The sequence below is a fragment of the Wolffia australiana genome, chromosome 7 (assembly GCF_029677425.1).
Source record: "Wolffia australiana isolate 7733 chromosome 7, ASM2967742v1".
Taxonomy (NCBI): Eukaryota; Viridiplantae; Streptophyta; class Magnoliopsida; order Alismatales; family Araceae; genus Wolffia; species Wolffia australiana.
The window spans coordinates 12,297,403-12,319,297 of NC_135841.1; the positions used below are offsets into that span (position 1 = coordinate 12,297,403).

At 41.5% G+C, this 21,895-nt stretch overlaps 1 long non-coding RNA gene across 1 annotated transcript; it reads right to left on the reverse strand.

The window, feature by feature from the left end:
* Positions 1-1,106: 1,106 nt before the first annotated feature.
* LOC144705537 (uncharacterized) lies at positions 1,107-1,622 on the reverse strand. Its single transcript, XR_013582056.1, has 2 exons — positions 1,384-1,622; positions 1,107-1,256 (listed from the first exon to the last, which is right to left on the reverse strand). It is a non-coding gene; the product is annotated as an uncharacterized LOC144705537 (long non-coding RNA).
* Positions 1,623-21,895: the final 20,273 nt, after the last annotated feature.

Sequence of the window (21,895 nt, forward strand, 5' to 3'; positions counted from 1 at the left end):
GATATTGGTTTTCATTCAAGAAGAAATGTCAAAGATTATGTGTAATTTTAGGGTCTCAAATACCACATTTTGAATTAATTTTCGTAACACATGCTATATGCGACAATGTCACATAATATAAGCTAAAGTAGCCTTCAAACTGGTTAAATTTTTAAGGGCTACAGGAAGATCTGAAAAACGAAACTTGATTTCTTCCATGAATATTCTTTACTGCACAATAAAAAATTAGTGATTTATTGAGTACAAAAATCAGCTTTTTGAACCACTGAACAAGACTTCTAATTCTCAGAACTTTCCGCAAGGAGTTATTGAACCAGAGGTGCGGGCTTGAGACATTGATAGAATAACTTACGAAACCCTCTGAATTGGAAGCTTGATTCCTGAACAATACTCTCCGGAGACAAATGTAATCATATTTGGAAGTAAGAATTATTTAGCTAAAGAGAAAAAAATTATATCCTTTTGAGGGTACGTTTCATAACCCAAGAATTTCAGTTATTCAATCCATTAATCGATTTACAAACAAAGCAGTTGCAATAAAAAACCAGGGACAAAAGACCCTTGCTGGGGTCTATACCCAGGTGAAAGAATTGAACTCATTAACATTTTTCATTCATTCGTCATGGATTTCATAAATAAGGTTCGCGGTGTGTCATATTTGGAAGTAAGATTAATTTAGCTGAAGAGAAAAAAGTTATATCCTTCTGAGGGTACATTTCATAACCAAAGAATTCCGTTTATTCAATCCACTGATCGATACACGAACAAAGCCCATGCAATCCAAAACCCGGGACAAAAGACTCTTGCTTAGGTTAATACCCATGTAAAATAATTGAACTGATTAACATGATTCTTTCACTCGTCATGGATTTCATAAATACGGTTCGGGGGTTTCTTAGAAGTCCAATTAATATATTTAAATCCTCCATTTCGTCCGCCTCCACCTTATCGCTTTCTATTATCGCCTTTCTGACTACCTCCCCTTTCAACCCAACTTTCATTGAGCGAGAACCTTACACATACGAGACATCCTCCAACAAGGAAAGTGAAAAAAAAACCCTCTTTGTTTATGAACGTAACAGTCTATTTCGGCAAACTCGTATTCCTTGGAATGAACTTTCTACTAGTATTTGGCAATCGTATCAAAGTACAATATACAAGATACATAAAAACCATTAATTTATAAATAGGTTGGTGTGACAAGGAAGAGACCGCCGAGGACTAATACATGCACTTTGATGGTTTCTCGATATCATCTGAACAGCGGCTCGACAGACGACGCCACGTCAACCACACCAATGTTCCGGATGCAAGAACAGAGCTCACATAAGTCAAAACTTGGGGATGGGAAGACTATTATTATCTTATTCAGAAGCCACGTACCTAGCCACCGCCGCCGCCGCCACAACCGCCACCGCCGCCATAACCGCCGCCGTCGCCATAACCGCCGCCGCCAGATACACCGGCCTCTCCACTACAGGACCTACCATTTGCGCAAGCGGAGATTAGACTCAGGAGGATTACAGCTCCAACCACGGAGGCGAACGCGATCCAAATAATCATGACCGTCTCCATGTATTCACAACCCTTTTTGAGACCACTAGACAAAGAAACAGGGCATGCATAGATATATATACGCACATTTCTCCTTGGAAAATTCCGATTTCGCAAGTGGCCGGGGAACGCGGCGTCAGATTCACCGTCAGTGTAACGTAAATCTTCCTCCTTCCAGAGAGTACGCGCTTATGACTCGCAAAGTTATCGGCCAAGCAGATTTCCTTGCCATAATTCCACGATTACACTGTGTATTTGATGAAACTGTACTCGTCACTTAAACCTCCCGAATCTAAGCTTCATGATCTTTCTTTATTAAAAAATGATCGAGGACTGGTAGGGTGAACACGAGTGATTTCCTCCCGGTTTCCCATGATGACGATACTTTCTTTGTTCGCACGGAACTGTAAAGAATTGCGATTGTTGGGCCATTTCTAGTTTGCAGTTGACCACGAAATGAACTTGAAATTTCGACACAAGTGATGCCAAAAGATTAATCTAAGATATTGGAAGAGACAACTAAATAAGAATTGTTATGACCCCTGTTGATAAGCCTCTGCAGATATCAGTTAATTGTACGTCCTTGGTAGCGCGAAAGTATCCTCCGTTGTCTTTTAGCGTACGACCACGACACCTGACCTGATTTTCATCCCACAAACGCCAATAGTGAATATCAATCAAATGTGCATTAAGGTAATCGGAATGTAATTTTAGTTGCTGTTCGACATGGAAGCAGAATTTATTCGTATGAAACATGCGCAAGAGGTTCCCCAAAGACGAGCCCATGATGGTCTCTGCGAGAAAATCATCAGATGGAAACAACCCAAATTGATTGTCTAACATGGCTGCGCCGTAAGCATACAACCAACAAATGGGACGATTTTATTTACTATCGTATTTTTCTATTCTTTTTCTTAGATTTCTCCGTCTGAGTCTATTTTTATTCTTCTCCTTGCTGCAAGCCATTCGCAACCCTCGATCAACGTACCATATGATAGAATACACGATCTTGGCCAACCGTCTTGTGTGCCTCTTTCTCTGGTTCTTCTTCTTCCTCTTGAATATTTTCATGGTATCTGAGCCAAACCTCAGCGCTGTCCCAGGAAAAGACCACCACGAAGCTCTCTTCTGCGAATTCATCCAATCACACAGTACTGTCCATCGTGGGACAAGTTCCAACAATTATTTACACCAGAACCATGATGCCGTCGGAACAGATAAATGAGATTTATCCTACAGCGTTAACAAAGCTAAACCGAGTAAAAAAAAGCCTGGGAGAAACTTGAAAAGGCATTCTCTAGCCAAGATCAATCAAGAATTGTGGAATTGCACCATCAATTGGGTAACAAGAACAAAGAAAAACTATCTACATATGACTACATAGCATATTTCAGGTCTACAGTCGAACTTATTGAGTACGCTTGAGAGCAAATTGGGGAAGCATCAGTAATTTTAAACAAAAGAGGCTCAATTTGTAGTCCAAGATTCGAAGACATCTAACCTTACAACTCAAAGCTCAATCTCAAGATTTGTCCACGATTCGAAGACATGGTGCTCAATTTCAAAGCTCTGACGCATATCTAACCTAACAACTTCCCGCATTGGCAAGTTCTATTCAAGCACAACGATCACAGACCCAAAATCAGAAAACTGCAAGATGGGTACTATAATCGAGGACATTACAAAAGTCATGGACGATGGAGAGGGAGATACAACATGTATCAACTGAGATGTCAGAACTGCACTCAGTTTGAACATTAATCGAGCTAACGTCATGAAAGATTCATTAAAGATGACAAGAATTTGCAGCACTCTGGACAGGATCAATGTATACTGGTTCATCATCCTCATCACATCCTTACTGGTTAATTCACAGATCCGTCATCGCATCGTAAGAGTCTGTGGTGCGATGCAGCATATCACTGCAGACCAGCACATGATAAGTCAGCTGGAAAACTACAGAGGAAACGAACCACTGCAATTGGGTAATCGAACATTTTTGAAAATTCTTCCATCGGTTCATCCAAAATTAACAATTTTGACAAATCTCTAATCAAAATATAAACTTCACGTTTCAGAGTTATTAACTGTTCATAACGATGGATTTGTTCTCATTGTTTTGTGAAGGACAAAAGAAACAACAGAATCCTGCTCCAAGGATGAATTAAAGATTCTGTCTACTACCTAGAGCCTCAGTCATTAAATCCAACTACTAATGTTGGGGAGAAAATATCTTCCGAGATGTGAACTCATGTTTTGGACATGCTTAACTTTGAGTCCTACTCCATGTGATAAAGAAAATCAGTCTTCTTACACATGAAAAAACATCATGGGTCAATTTCTGCGCCGCTTTGAGATCTCAAATACTACCAATCATTTTTCTCTAAAGCCACTTAAATTCCACTTAGATCTGTGGGGACCGTGACCTTTTATTTCGCATTCTGGTTTCTCATTCTACCAAACTTTTGTTCATGACTAAAGTAAATTTCCCAGGCTTATGTACTCTGAAGGAAAATTGATTTATTATTGGTGTTTACGGATTTTGAAAATTGATTGGAAAACAATCAATCAGATTATGGTGGGCAATAATAATCTCCACAACTTTTTATCAACACACAAGGCACTGCTTATTGAGTTTCCTGTCCTCGGGCACATGAAAATGGAACTGTACAATGAAAACATGCGCAATTAATATAAACTTTCAGTTACTAACCACAGCATGCTACTGATGGAACGCGCCAGCTTAGTCCATTGAAGACATCTTCGGAGCGGCCATCATTTTCATTGACAGCCCGCCAGTTCGCATCTAGCTCGACTGGCACGCCATGGTGGCAGTGAAGGCACCCAGGTTTAATACCCTAGGTGAAAGCACGATCGTGCCATCAAGTGTTTTAATTTTTCGCCGGCTCGTGCTCCTTTTATTTCTCATTTTACCGTGTTTGTATGTCCGTTTTCGTCGAGTCAGTATCCGTCGTGTCATGTTTGTGTTTGTATCATCGCATATCGTGTTGTCTTGTGTCGTCGAATATGTGTTAAGAGTCTATGTTTATTTTTTGTGTCAAGGGGGGTCCCATGTATAAGATGATAGAAATATATGTGGCCGGCAAGCCAATCACACATTCCACATCTCGTTTCATAATATTATCACACCTTTTTATTTTCATAATATTATCACAGTGAAATTTTGCTCTTACGTATAAATAGAATTGGATTTGATGTGTATCATTCATTAATAGAACATCTTCATTATATTGTATGTGTGATGCGTATAACTAAGTCCATGAATACATGATCGGACATAGTGAATTATGATGAGATCGTCATATGGAGGTCACTAGTCTTTAAGCATGTGTTCTAAACATTCCTATTCAAAGGATGTGCGAGAAGGACATCGAAGTATCCGGATAGAATAGCACTATCTAGTCTCACTCATATGATGAGTATGGCTGGTCCCATAGCCATTTGTGTGGAGACACTAAGGATAGATAGTGGGTGCTCTTTAGTGGAAAGAGTTCACTGAATTGATCCGTATGAATCCCTGAATGGTATTATACCAAACTGTTAATCAGGTTGATTCACGTCACGATTGTGTAAGTGGTCCTTAGACCTCAGACACCAAAGACGTCTTGTGGATGGACAGTTGTACTTTGGCGATGGCCAATGAGTCTCTAATCATGGGATTCTAAATGGTCTTAGTTCGGGTACATCAAGAAGTTTATGAAGACGATTGAGTGGTCAAGATGGGATTTTCCACCCTCGGTATAAGAGGTGACAGCTCAAGGAAGATGATGCAATGAAGTCCTTGGCCAAGGCAATGAAATATCAGAGAAGAGTTCTCCGATGATTTCCAAATGCACCAGTACTAACTCAGATGACCGATTAGGGTTTGATAGTTGACCATACCCTAAGTCGTCCAAGGAGCGTCAAGTGGATGAGGGATTATACATACATGGTAACTAATGACGAACAGATTCCATGAGTGAGTCGATATACACTCCTTTGTATCTTCTAGGACACGAGGTGTAGCTTGGCACCCCACGTGTCAAAGAATCGACCTATTGATTGCGTTAAATCGACCCGACATTAATTAATTTATATGATGATATAGTTAATTAATTTGGAAGGCCAATAAAGGTTATTGGGTCATTGCAGTCGTTAACTAGACTGATACATGGGCCTAGAGGGTCACTCGCAAATGGTCTTTCGGACGTCAGAAGATATACTTAAGTTTTGGGGGTTTTATGAAAAATATCAACTTAATATTAATAGGCGAAGGCCCTGAATCAAATTCACCCAAGCCAAAATTTTTCAGGGGCCTTTCCCCTTCTTCTTCCATCTCTCAACACTCCCTCTCCCTCTCTGATGTGATTGGAACGACGTAATGACGCCAACGGAGAAAGAACGGGGCTTGTCAATGCGACGTGCCAAGGACGGTGTGGATACATCTAGAGGCTACACACATGAGCAGCTCGACTCGGCTCACTCTGGGATCCAAGAAATCACGAATGCAATCCGTGGAATGGTACTTCGTTTAATGATTTTGTTGATGCTGTTACGATTTTGGAAAAGTCTTCTACTGCGTATCGTTTTGTTTATTCATCCACGTCAAGACCTCTAGAACCTAGCAGTGGTATCAGAGCCAGGTTCTGCCTTGATTTGGATGAAGAACGACATCAAAATCGTCCAAAATAGAGTGCAAACAGATGTTTTTTGCATTACTTTGGTTCATTCCCGATCGGATGTCCCTTCTATTCCATTCTGGGCTCTCTAGAGCTTGAACGGGGTCTGTCTAGGGCAGAACGGGTCACCTTTCACCTTGAACGGGACCCGTCACCTCCCCATGGCAGAAACGGGCCTCGTTCTACTAGAACGGGCCTTCTGCAGGTTAGAAGGGGCCCCGTTCAGCGGAACAGGGCCACCGCATGGAGGAACGGGGGCCCCATTTAGCGGAACAGGACCACCGCTGGGCAGAACGGGGCCCCGTTTGGCCTAAACGGGGCCCGTTTAGCAGTGGCGGGCCATGGCGGCTGACTGGCAACCCAACAGTGGTTGGAGCGGGGACAAACTGGCCCACTAACCACCACCGGATGGTGGGACCCACTTGCGGCTCTGCCGGCGCCACCTGGCGCGGACCGGGTCAGATCCGATCCGCAATAGGCGGGCGTCTCACGTGGCAGCAGGTGGTGGGTGCCACCTAGGCGAGCCCACTAGCAAGGCCTGCGCCAGCTAGGCTGCTGCGCATGTGGTAGGCGCCACCTAGGCGGTCCCACCTGCGTGGTAGGCGCCACCTAGGCGGTCCCGCCCACGTGGTAGGCGCCACCTAGGTGGTGCCGCTCGCGTGGCGGGAGCTAACTAGGCTGGCTGCCCGGGTGGCAGGTGCCACCTACACGAGCCAGCCAGTGGGGCCCGCGCCAGCTAGGTAGCCGCCCACGTGGTAGGCGCCACCTAGGCGGTCCCACTCGCATGGGAAGAGCCAACTAGGCTGGGCGCGCCACCTACGTGGCTGCGCCACCTAGGCAGGTGGCCCATGTGGGGGGAGCTAGCTAGGCTGGCCGCCCATTGGGCCTACGTCACGAATGCCAGAGTCCTACATGGTGGGTGCCACCTAGGCGCCGCACCAGCGTGGCGAACGCCAGTGGGGCCAGTGCTTGTGGAGAAACAAAAATCATTTTTTTTTGTTTTCCAAAGTTGACGCCGACGGGATCCAAACCCCTGACCTGGTTCGTAGAGAGCAAAGCCCTCTACCACCAGGCCATGCATTTCATATATTTCATGCATTAAATATATATGATAGGAATATATAGTTTATTCAAAATAATTAGAAATAATTATTTTAGACATGAAATAAATTCTGAAAAATTCTGGAAAAATCAGGAAAATTATATTATTGATTTCTTTACAATAAAAAATTTAACAGTTAAATTTTATGTCAAATAAATCATAAATTTGAATTGGAAATGTTGGTTTCCCTTTATTTGAGTTAAATAATGTAATGGTAAATTATTTAATGTCAAATAAATTCCAGAAAATCAGGAATAATATGTATTTGCTTTTATTCATCAAAATAATTTAAAAGTTAATTTATTTGATGTCAATAAAATTCCTTAACATAAAGAATACATATATATTTGAATAATTGAATGGAATAATTAAAGAGTTAAATTACTAAATTCAGTAAAATTCCTATAACCATTTTAAATTGTTTTAAATGGTTTTCATTGATTTATTTTTAATGAATGTCATGAGTTTTAAATTTGGCAATGTTTTAATGTGTTTAAATATTTCTTTAATTTAATGTGATTAAATTTGGCCTTAATATTGCATTTATTTATTTGATTTATTATGTGCAATACTATATAGTTAAATGTTGGATGGAATGACATACTAGAAAAATTTAGATGGACCTAATGTAGAATCCCTTTCGTAATTCAATATAGAGTGATATTGGGATTAAAATTTTGACTATGAGTGATAGTCAGGATATATTCACGTCCTTACACCATACAGGACACATATGTGTTTTTCATATGTGCTAGATGAAGACACGTAATATGAAATGTCACATTGTGCTCCTCATCATAGCTGAGACCAAACCTAAAACCCCTTAAATTAAACTCTAAGCCGTAGCGCGAGAGTGACGAACTCAAGCGTGGTCCTCCTCCATTCTAGTCTTAGGATCCAAATCCCATTAAGTTGGCTTGGTGGAGTCAACTCCAGGCTATTTTATTTGGGAGGCAAGACTAAGTTCTAGTGTATGACACAAGGACGGGGTAGAGGAACCGTGTTGTTTGGTGGGGGTATACTCTAGGATTGCAAGCAAATCTATTTCCGTCAAGTAATGGAGGTATTGCTTAGACCAAACTCAGTTGTTGGCGGGGGTATATTCCATGCCGCATAGGCGTTGGGGACCAAACTATGATCCGATATTGCAATTGGTTGCAAGTCCCATAAGATGGGTGCTCAATAATATGCATTATGTTTGGTGGCGGTATACTCCAGGTCATAATATGTGTTTTGAGATTCTGATCCCCACTAGGAGAATGTCGGTTTCTCCGCTTCCGTGCACGTGAGGATTGTATGGATTGATAAATTTTAGTGGGAGCCCTTATTGATGAATAGAACATCTGCTAAAGCTTTCTAGGTCTTTCATTGACCTAATCTCCAATAAACACTCGTCGTCAAGTAGCCCATTAAATCAAATGTTTGATGCAACTCATTGACAAGTCGATAATTATGATGTGCTCATGGACTTGATGACGGTGACGAGTTCAACATTAAAGCACGGTCAATGAGCTGTTAGCTATTGAGGTAGAATGAATACAAAGAACCTAAGGCCATGTAACACTATATGATAGTTATTTGGATGTGCAATCCAAGAGTCAATTCAAGGCTCACATGGTCGAGGAATCTTTTGCATATGAGGATATGCTTAAGATGATTAAAATGACAAGAGACTGATATCTACTAGGAGAATGGTTCTCCATTCAGTTTATTGTTGATCTCGTCATTCAATTCCTTCATGACTCGAACTTAACTTGCATAAGAATGGCAAAGGTGAAACTTTAGAAGGTAACATCCTGAGCCACCTTATTTCGTATGACCAATTGGAAGGTGTTCCGTGTTCTTGAGAAGGACAAAGGAACAAAGCATGTTAAGGTGTCCCAATCACACAAGGATATAAGCAACAACAAATATTTATACCATGGTTTGAAAGGTCACTAGAAGAGGAACTATACATAGTAACTCGTTATGATTTCTCAGAGCAAGTTGAAACATATGGATGTTTTGATTGCTTAACATGTGGAAGAAAGTTGAGAAAAAGGAAACATGAAGTTGAGGCTGCGAAGTATCGTAAAGGTTACGATGATCACTATTTGGATAGTGAATGTCAATTTTCACTTTGGAGATATGGTGTCTTTGGAAGATAATCATGTTCCTATCATGAATAAGAACATCACATCTGTTATGAACAGATTCAGATATTCCCTAACTATTGAGAACAATAGTTGTTCCATTTAATTGATTGCTTTGGCATGGATAGAAAGGGAATAATTATAGTGGATGATTCTTACCATTATCTCAAAGTGATGTTGATCCTAACAAGAGCATGAACTACGTCCTGTTACCATTATGGTTTGATCCATTTTAATCATAGCCGTTATAACTAGTATAACGGCTATGTCCTGTTAAAATTGTGGGTGTTGAATCCTATATATGTTTCACCCTATCTATAATGAATCCTAGTCCATTATAGATTATGTTTCCTATTCATCTACTCTCTAACGAGTATAGGGTACTTGTTTAATTACTATTGGCTATGTCTTATTAAAGTTCCTATTGGATGTCCCGCTGGCGAGTTTCCTCCGCTACTTCATCGGTTCTTCTTGTTTCATCTTTAGGGAGGTCATTCGCAGGGTTGACCTTTCTGTATTCCAACCCCAGCGTCGAAGCCCAGCGCAACACAAACTCCACCACATGATCGACCGCGCATGCGCTGAATCGACATACTATCATTCATTGGCGCGCCAGTCCGCTTGTGATTGTCCATCCAGGCCAGTGTCGCTGGGATTCACCTGGCGCTAACAATAACCGGAGGTCCACGCTGGCGCAACTCAAAGTCTGGTCGTGTAGGCCGACGATGCTGGGTCGCGAACTAGTGCCATTAGGCACTGGTTCTTCCTGTTGCGTCCTCCGTGGTCTCGTCCGACCATGCCATCTAGCTTGATCGCCGACCCAACGCTGTCCAGGTCGTGACGTTCAATCAATCGCGTCATCGATCATGTGTCGCCAGTCGCATCGCGACTACACGGTCCGACACTTGCACGACGCACGGTCAAGATGCCGTCCACACTGTAAGACTGGTTGCCAACGCCGATCTCTTGCACCGGCCCATCAGCCTTTCACCCCATCAACCGGAATGCCCCAGCCAATCGCTTATTGACGCTAAATCAGGTGTTGGTCAACGTGGTGCCCTGCGGTCGACCGTTGAGCGCACACCTTTCCAGCCTTCTACTGTGCGAGTAAAGTTTATTGATTGCTTCTACGAGCACCAAATGCTTGCCACCTGATCGATGATCCATCCACACAATCGTGCGGCTTGATCCCAATGCAAGAAATTCCCCTCCATCTGCCTGGCGCACGACTGGATGCTCACCCCGTCGCTCCTTTGCACCATCTTTTAGACCGCCTCCTGCAGCCCTAAATTGTGCACCGTCTTCGTGCCTCGACATTGCTTGCAACCGCTGTCATCTCCGCTCGGGCCGATCCACAAACGGGGACGCGCCCGCTGAGCTCAGCCATTTGCTTGAGCCACCTTACTGCTGCACTTCCATTCTCCTCGCCCTTCCACGTCACACTCTCGTGACGAGCAATGCCGTGCTACCTTCCGACACGCACCCACCACCATTGTCCATACTGGTACTTGCACCAACGAATATGCTAACGATGAGGGCCACCACAGACGAGGTATTGCATTCCTCTTGCTCGTCAGTTATATTAAGTCTTTTACTATATTTTTGGCTGCACCCCACCGTGCTCGGGTTAGTTTAGGTGAGAGACTTTATCTTGAAAACAACGAGTTGAGTGATTTCCTAGCTACAGTCGAACCCGTTCGTTACGTGCGCGTGCCAATGGAAGTATTCCATTCAACAACGTAGTCATCGTCGTCGCTCCAATGAGGACAAAGAGGTCACCATCAGGGTCACCGATCGTCCACCCCGGAGCTCAGAGTTTGGCAAATCCCCACAAGCCGGGGCCTGCACGTACAATTCCCTAGGATCCATCGCATCACATAGTTTCATTGCCTTAAGAATTTATCCATCAAAGCGACATCATTGACAACATTTGAAAAACTCGAGGTATCCGAGCATCATCTCGATACCAACCGGATGATATCCGCAGCGATGCCCGACATCATCTTGGTATCAGAACATTATCTCGATACTCAGGCGAACGACGTCCTCGATGATATCTGACATCAGCTTGCATGCCAAAAACTTTATGGGACAAAGCAGTAGCAACTGCTGAATTTTATTAAGACAATATGTTAATGCATATTCATATAGGTTATAAACTCCCAACAATATATAATATCGGAATTATATAAGTGATGGACATCCATGTTTAGGAGTAAGTCTAGACAATAACAATACGAAAATATAAAAGAACTAAACAGATCAAAGTTACCTATAAAATTAAAGAGTTTGATTTTTTCAAAGAAACTAAATGTTTAAACAGCGCATTGATACTGAAATAACATACAGAATGAATTCAAGGCTTTCCACTTGAGCTTGCTAACTTCGGTGATGTTATTTCCCAAATGATTCACTTTGATGTAAAAAATGGATATCCATAGAAATTAGATTTTCTATCACATAGTAAGTTATGGGCACATTTATCAATTTGAACCCAAAAATCACTTTCTGACAACAAATTTCCTATGATAAGATGTTATGGGAATTGATGGAGGTAAAATATGAGAAATTTTAAATGATTTTATTCTATCAAACAATCCCCTAATGATTTTATTTGATCATTTTTCATTGGATATTTTATATGGTGGTGGATGGACCCTTAATGCTTAAAGTTTTACTTCCCTGCGTAGAAGATACTTAAAAATAAGTAACATCATGAGTGGAAACATATTTCTGCATCATCATTGAATAAGTATATGATTTAATTAATATATGATCTAGTATCCTCATACATAATTTGCACTACTAAAGAAATAAGGTAGTTCCTGTTAATACACCAAAAATTACTTAAAATGAAGGGTTTGTGAATATACTGTTTGATTTTAATTTCAGTAAAACTTATATAAAATGCCATATAAAGAAAAGATAAATCATTAATAAGTATTCATCATTTTCCTCTAATCTTTTATCATCTTATCATTTTCATCCATGCATAAATGATATTATGAAAATACATTAAGCTTTTTTGTGTCCCTAATGGTGAAAATAGAAAACCATGGTGAAAGATGCCCCAGCCCATGACATGAAAATGGTTAATAAATTTTTTAGAAATGTATTGTCAACAGTATTCACTTACTTTGTAAAAAGTATTCAATTGAACCAACAAAGGGTATCAAAGATATATAATATCCGCACGGATCAAAATCCAAAGAGAATATAGATTATGAGACTAAATTATATTTAATAGGCATGAACTAAAAAATGGTAATAGTGAGAATCAACAAGTGAAAGATACTGATGTATGTATAAATACGGACATAAATAAGCGATTTGGTACTTACAGGTGCATGTCTCAGTCTATCATCTTTAATATTTCTAGAATTGTGTAAAATTAGGACCTAGGTAAGGAGAAACATATATGGAAATCGTCTTACATAACTTCCGTATCTATACCTATCTACCTTCTACTTAAATTGATGTTTTATGTGGTGTCCACTAGGTTAGAAAATATTTCATATATTTTCACTACCTCAGAAAGTTTAGACAAAACCTACTAACATTTTTATGTTCTCTCTAGAGTTAACACAACTTTACAATATGCGCAATAACTATTCCACTATCCTAGTTCATGTTTGCTCTTTTCCTTCCTCAAATAAGTAATCAGATAAATGCCTTCCTCTTTATGGAATCATCCTGAATTTTTCTGTATTTAAATTAAAAGTATTTAAGGTAAAGCATAACTTAACTGGGGTAAAAATCTCTCAACTTCAGCCTTCACTCGACTTTTGAGCACAAAGTTGTCTTCATGAAGCCTTCACTCAACCAGGATGGTTTCTTAAAATCATAGGGATCCAGTTATATTTTTAATGTCATGGATGATAGAGTAAAGTGAGAAAATCATCCAGCCCAAATTTATCTTCAAATGAGCCCTAAGTGTCTCCCAAAGCTTATGTTATTACTAGTGTATATTATTTCTCTCAACATATGGTAAGTCTATGAGCATCACAGAACACAGTGATCACCAATGTGTCCTCTTCTTAAGAGTTCATCCTTCAAATTTATGAACCACACTATTTTACATATAAGATCTTAATCTCTTTCTCGTGTTCATATTTTACAAATCATATTAGGTCTCAAGCATCTTGTATCTGACTTACGCAACCAATTCCCATGCATATATTACAATGTTAGGCAATTTTGGAACACCATTTTACGTGCACAGTTAAAAATAAATTTCCATTTTGATGAATTGTAATGTTGTAATAGAAGAAAAAGTCTCATACTCATGGGCCCAATTAATAACTGCACTAACTTTAGACGAGCACAAACTCAACATTTGGCAAGTCAAAATGATTATGAACTAAACTTGTTAGATTCTAAAAATACTGTTTTAAAATCCATAAAACTATTCCTCGTTAAAAATGTTTTCATGGTGTAGATGGTTTTGTAAAATACCATAAGCATCCCTTAAATTTTATTATAATAAGTATATCATGATTAAAATATGTTTGGTCATTCAAAGTTCAATATTATTGAAATATGTTCATCTAAAAAGTCAAATTATTTAAAATAAAGGATATTTAGAAAAAAATATGCATCTTATGACAGTCCCCAATTTCATAGTCTCTTGTAAAAAATGTGATTATGATATGGAGATTACATGAGAAAAATTAAGTACATGCACATAAAGATAAGATTAATCGAAACTAGTATGCTCCTAAGAATGAATACAGCTATGATCTGTAAGGGGCTGTATGTTCCTTAAAGTGAATAAGCTTACTATCTTCTTTTGTTTTCAAGAAAAAAATCTTATCGTCGCTTTAATGGAGCATAAAAATAGATCAATATGATATCCAATGAGTACAACAAATGTTATATCATTTTGCCTATGCTATAAATACCCATTCTTTTTTTTCCGACACCCTATCAAGCACATTAAATGCTAAACTAAGAGGATAGATGACATGTCATCCTGTATGCATAGGATGAAGACGTACAGTATTAGATACAAAGGAGGAAACAGGTCACATCTCATAGGAGACACTCATGGATTTTATCATCTCTCTTTAATTTTTTGTCAATTTTCCATTTATATTTTTGTGCACTATATTCTCGTTTAATATGAATATAAAAGCATTAAACATACAAATTAATTGCATTTAATAATATACGAAGGGCAAAAGGTAAATGGAATTGAAGAAGAAGGAAATTAAATTCAATAAGTTTAAAGAATTTATGACCTATGCACTTACATGTGTTAGTTGATAGATAACTCTGAATATTATTATGACACATTGGATGTAGAATTTTTCCATCACTATGATCACCACTGCAGATACCAGAAGGGCTTGAATCTTTATGTTTAAATTTTCCCTTTTAATATGACATCAACATACCCACTCAGTTTTGAACCTGAATTTTTCCCATCCACTTGTTTCGCCTTAGATTTATAGTTCGTACCAGTTAAGTACATATATGGTTCATGAATACTAAAGCCCTATTCATGCAATATCCAGTTTCATAGATGTAACTTTACTTTCATGAAATAATATTATGAAAATATATTCCAGACTTACTACCATTTGAATTATGGCATCTCCAAGCATAAAACCTGTCATGCCTCTAATGAAAAGAAATTAATTCATGAGAGCAAGAATGTAAACCATGGGTTAAGGGATGATGGTTTCTCATTTTACGGGTGTATATTTCTGCGAAAATCCTGCTTTTTAAAATAAAATGATTAGATGCGCAATGAGATTATATTACCTATTGCGATAATGTTTATTTAAATTTAATAAACTCACTATACGCATAGTAGTAAAATATGAAAGACATCACAAGAAAGTAAATGAAAGTGATGAAAAGAAGATCCCAAAAATACAAATCAGGAGCACATGCATTCCATGTGATGAAATAGTTCTATTAAGTTTCATGCTTAATTAAAAATAAAATTTTAAGGCATTTATCATTTACCATTTCAGACAACATTCTGAGAAGATAACACATATTCTTCCCAAATAAATAGTTACATAAAGTTCAATATTCAACTTAAATAAAACATTAAAGACTCACCCAGCCTTGTTTTATTCATGTCAAGAATTGTAGACATAAGCTTATCATGTTCCCATGTTTGACCTTTCAAATTACGTTTATTAAGTTCAGAAAATCTATTTTCCGAAATATACTTGAAACGTCACTATTTTAAAATTTTATATCACTTTAAAATTTTGGATTGTATTTTGCTTAAATGAACCTGATAGCTGAAATTTTTATTTACACATAAGTATTCAGGCACATCATAATAAATCAGTCAATTATATATTGTCGGCAGAACCTAGAAACAATGAATATACAAGCAAATGGAATTTTATCTACTAAGGTTTACTTCAACTAAACTATGGTTATTTTGTAACATAATGGCACTATTATTATTTTTCTACATATTCATTTAAATTTTATTTTAAGTACCTTAGAATCAATAGCTTGATATTAAAATATCTTTTATGAAGCGGGTTTGAGGCTTTAGGTAATATATACGAAGTGTGAAAGCCTTTTATTCATGAAAATCTTCCTTCAATTATTCATTTTTTCAAATCATCATGTTCTTCAAGAAAGTTTATAGATCTTAATCTCGAAATATCTGAGACACATGCTTTGGCACATCATGATGTTTTGTGCGGTTAGTATTTCTCAATGTAATACATTTTTGGGGAAGTATATTGATGCCGGACGTCGTCAATGATGTCATCCGATGGGTCATTCACAAGGGATATGTAATTATGTGATGACGTGAGTCCTAGGTGGATGTACTTGCAGACACTGACTTGTGGGAAATTCGCCGGGCTTCAAGGTCCGAGTGGACGGTCGGTGATGGTGACGATGATCTCTTCGTCAGAGTGACGACAGCGACTACGGCGCCAAATGGAAGACTTTCCGTTGGTGCTTGCACGTAGCGGGTGGGCTTGACCCATGCCAAAGAATTCACTCAACTTGTAAATTCTGTCACCTAATATAACCAGAGCGCAGTGGAGTGCAGCCAAAAATATAGTGTAGAAAGTAATGTAATGGACAAGCAAGCGAATGGAGTACCTCGTTGGAGGAGTCACTCGTCGCTGGGATCTCCGTTGATGTGATGAGAACCGTGCCATGGACGCGTATGGCTGGGCTCGACTGGAGGCGGTGATGTGGTGCTGGATTGTAAGGACGGAGAGCAAAAATGAGGAGGAAAGAGTCGAGACGACAAGGCAACATGGGCGAATGGCCAAGGCTCAACGGCGCACGTCCACTTTGATAGACCGCACGGCAAAGTGGAGTAGTGACTTTGTTGATACTGGACGATTGTCGCGGAGTACCCAACCACATGTAGTGGCAGCAGCAGTGGAAGTGGTGGGTCTTTTCAAACTCAACAGCTTGCATAGCTACTCTGTTGATGGCTCTTTTCATTTTGGGATCACCGCACAGCCAATGCAAATGCACCAATACAGCTCAGAGCGCACGGACTTCACGTGCTATTGTGTGGCGGATGATGTCAACATTGGGCGTTGCTTGAACGGAAATTAAGCGACGTCGGTGCACCCGAAGAAACCACGGGAAGCTCCGATGCAAACAGTTAGTACCTCAATGATGTCTTTAGCGGGCAGCAGGCAGACTGGCACACGATGACGCCAAATGGGCGACCAAACATAGCGGATGGACCAATGAGACTGCAGATGGAGCAAGCACAAGAGGGCAGTACTACCGAGAGGGCCATGCAAGCCCAAGCGACCGTGGTGTGGGCAGACTGAGTCACCCGAACGAACAGTGGCAGAGTCACCAGTTTGCATTGACCGACACAGAACCGATGCCGAGTCTCAACCAAGGATGTGCACCCGGCTGTGCAATAGTGTCATTTGGTGGAGTAGTCCACGTGCAAAATGACCGGTCACAAACGGTGTTAGCATTGACCGATTCGGGGCTGAGGCCTAGACACGACCAGGGAGTTTTCACCCGACTGTACGAGGGCCGTCGCTTGGTGGAGACGTCAGCACACAAATGAGGGGTCACGAACACGAATAGCATTGATCTCACTTGGGGCCGATGCCACTACCACAACCAGGGAGTTGCACTCGATCTTGTGAGTGACATCGCTCAGTGGAGACATCCGCGCAATCAATGGAGAATGTATGCATCAAGGATATGTTCGACAAAAAATGGAGTAGAGTAGACCCTTCTGTCCTCCCACCCCATCCTTTTCTTCTTTCTCTTCCTCTCCTTCCCTCTCTTTTTCCTGGGGATATCTGGAAAGGAACATAACTTCCACAATGATGAAACCAGATCTGATCTGTCTTGACGCCCCATCATGGCCTTTTATAGGGCCATAATGGGCCCATTACATAGGATCTGATGGCGAGGACACCAACACATCACCGTCAAACGCGTTGCCTCGGTCAAACAGAGTCAACACGTTTGCTATGGACCCAACGGCGAAGTCAACCGTAGTCAAGCCGCCACGGTCAACCGAAGTCAACACCAAAGTCAACACGCTACAACCGTCGACAAGCACGTCTCCACCTGCGCACGTCCCTACGGGCGTCATGACACGACGCCAGAGGCAGATCCACAACTGCCCTTTGGTGTGACACAGCGCATGTCTTTACTTTTTCGTCTCTAATTTCTCGTCATTTTCTCTTTCCTCCAAGGCCTATATATAGGCCATTGTTTTCAAGAAACATTAGGCAGTCCTAATTTCAAGAATTGAGTTTCAGTTAAACTCTTCTTGGAGGACTGCCCAGCCTCCCTCTACCTTCAAACCCTAGCCGTCGCCGCCGCCACCGCCGCCGCGGTCGCATCGTCGGCCACCACCTCTCCCCATCCATCTTCTTCTCTTCCACCTCTCCCCATCCATCTTCTTCTCTTCCACCTTTCTCCCACCCTCTCTCTCTTTCTCTCTCTCGTTTGCCTCAGGCGCCCTTCCAAGGCCGCCCAAGGCAACCTCCCTGGACGCCCAGGGCTGCCGCCCAAGGCTGCCACCTCAGGCCGTCCCGGGCTGCCCAGGCCGCCACAGCCAGGCCACCTAGGCTCCACCCAAGGCTCCCCTTGCCAGGGCCGCCCAAGGATGCCCTGGCTGCCCGAGTCAGGCCGCCCAGGCCACGCCCAAGGCCGCCCCTTGCCAGAGCCGCCCAAGGCTGCTCAGGCCGCCCCAACCAGGCTGCCCAGGCCCGCCTAGGGCCGCCCCTGTCAAGGCCTCCCAAGGCCGCCCAGGCCGCCCCAGCCAGGCCACCCAGGCCACGCCCAAGGCCGCCCCAGCCACGACCGCCCAAGGCTGCCTAGGCCGCCCCAATTAGGCCGCCTAGGCTGCCTAGGCCGCCCCAATTAGGCCGCCTAGGCCACGCCTAAGGCCGCCCCAATTAGGCCGCCTAGGCCACGCCTAAGGCCGCCCCTTGCCAGGGCCGTCCAAGGCTGCCTAGGCCGCCCCAGCCAGGCCGCCTAGGGCCACCCCTCCCAGGGCCGCCCAAGGCCACCCAGCCCTAGCCAGGCCACCCTGGCTACGTCCTAGGCCGCCGACCAGAGCACCCCATGCTGCGGTCGCTGCCGACGCCGCCGACGCCGAGCCGCAGGCAGCACGCAGACTACAAGACTCCAGACTCCAGACTCGCGCGCACTCCGCCGCGCCCGCGCGCTGCTCTACACGCTCCGTGCGCTCCGCGCACCCTATGCGCGCTTCGCGCGCGCGGGTAGTCGCCTACGCCTGACTCTACGACAACAACATCTACTCACTACCAGGGCCGTCCAACGCACGGAACGCCCAGAATCTTCCTCGTTCAGTGGGCCACTCAACACCCAGATTCGCCAGCCTCATCACGATCTGAATTCCCCGCAACCTCTTCACGCACTATGGTGTCGAGGTACACCTGAACTCTATGGTGTCGAAAGTGTTCTCCGTCCAGTATTTTCTCGAGAAGTTTCCACCGCCGTTAGAATTAGATTTGGTTTGGATTTCCCACTTCCTCTCTCTCTTTTGAGTGTTTCTTGGTGACGCAAATTTGGATATTGATTTCGGTGCTTCGGCATCGTCGCGGTGGGTGAACACAGTACTCCTGCCCTCGACGAGGGTCGGAGCTGCACCACCAGTTTTTCATCGGTTTTAAAGTCTGAATCCGACCGCGTGTATTTCTGTGGTTGTTTTATCCCTCCCTACAAACCCGTCTAGTACCCTTTACCCGTCATCATCCATCCGTCCATCCCCTCAGTCACCTTTTCCTTAGTCGTCCTACGTAAGGATCCATTATAGGGCCCGATTTTACAACAAAATAGATTTAAAAAAGGAAATACATTTTAGAAAAGACAAAACAACTCTCATACAAAATAACACATCATTGGACAAATACGGACACAACGATAACAGGCATGGTAAAATGAGAAATCAAACGAGTACGAATCGAAAAACAAAGATTATGGTCATGCTTTACCCAGGTACTTAAACCTAGGCATCTTCACTGTCGCTATGGCATGCCGGCTGGGGGGGATGTGAGCCAGTAGGGGTCGATAGTGACGATGATGATGACTTCGAAGACGTGATGGCGATCTCTGGTGGACACTCTGCATCATATATGATGCAAACATGTGTCTGGCAAGCCAAACGCACACTCCATACCTTAATCCATTTATATTACTACAATGTATTCATAACGTTTCATGTGTGATGCTTATAATGATGCCCATAGGTGCATGATCGGACTTAGTGAATTATGATGAGATCGTATTACGAAGATCATTTGACTTAAAGCATGTGTTCTAAAGATTCCTATTCAAAGGATACTAGAGAAGGACATCAAAGTATCCAGATAGAATAGCCTTATCTAGCCTTGCTCATATGATGAGTATGGCACGTTCCATTGCCATTAGTGAGGAGGCACTAAGAATATATAGTGTGCTCTTCACTGGAAAGAGTTCAGTCAATTGATCTGTATGGATCCCTGAATAGTTTTATTCCAAACTGTCAATCAGGATGATTTATGTCATGGTTGTTTATGTGGTCCTTAGACTTGTGGTCAAACCCTTGTACTTTGACTATGACATGTGAGTTACTATCATGAAATTCTGCAAATCTTAGTTAGGGTGCATCAAGAAGTTCAAGAAGCCTATTGAGTTGTCAAGAAGGGATCATCCACCCTCACTATTGGAAGATACACCTCAAGGAAGATGCTTCGATGAAGTCCTTGGCTATAGTAGTGAAATATCATAGAAGAGTTATTTGATGATCTCCAAATGCATTAGTACTAACTCGGATGACTTAGTAGGAATAGACAGTTTGTCAGAACCAAAACCATCTTAGAAGTGTCAATTGGATTAGGATCTACACGTACAAGGTAATCTATGATAGACTGATAACTTGCACATTAACATGATTAATTGATGAATTTTACATTATATTTATGTGTTTTAATGACCATATTTGCATGTTATCATATAAAAACGAAGATAAATGACTTACACTTTGATTTTACTATTATCTCAAATTTTTATCATTTTTTACATGGAATTTAACCTCATTTCAGTGAAGAAATATTTTTTACAGGGCCTTAAATACTCAGCTAAAGAAAAAATAAGAGAAGGGCGACGTGGCTTCTTCCTGGCCGTTTAAAAAGAACGAATATTCTCCAATGATTGGGGCGGCGGACGCGGACAACCACATGTCAGATCGCGATCCAAGACGTGGGAAAACGAGGAAATAATGCGGCAGCCAATCAGGAAGCGCCATTTCTATTGGAGGAGAGATAAATTAAATCCAACGGCTAGGATTAACCCTCAGTAAAATGGTGATGTCTTAAGATCTCGCCGTCCGATTGGGCTGAAATTTTGAGGGCATGTTTGTCTTTTCCCCCTCTACATTCCCTATGGTTGGATCTTTAAATAGAGGTCTAGAAAAGGGCAAAATTTATTTTTTTGAAGCTCTCTCCAAGGATTTGGCCAGGAAGGACACAAGAGTTGCTTTGGAGGTCGACCGTTCTTGATTCTGAACTCAAATTTGTAAGTTTCTGATTTGTATTTCAATCTTCTTCTTGAACGATTCTAAAACGCCAAGGCATGGGCAAAATGTACATGCCCTAGAAGTGGTTTTGAATGAAATTAGCACTGCATTTTGATTCTGATTCTTGGATTTTCATATTTAAATTCTACATCAATTTTGAACATTTTTGCATCATTAGATTTTTAATTTAGGGTCAGATTTCATCTTTTTCCCAAATTCTTGACTTTCTCTCTCTAGGTTAATTTGTCTTGTTTCTCTCTGTAGATTTCAATTTTTATTATTTGGAAATTTAATCTCATATATTTAATACCTAAAAAAAGAATTTATTCAAAAATTCATTCATCTTGAAGTCCAATTTGAAAATCCCTTTCTTAATTAGTAAATTCCCAATTTAAATTCATAAAAATTGTCTTAAAAT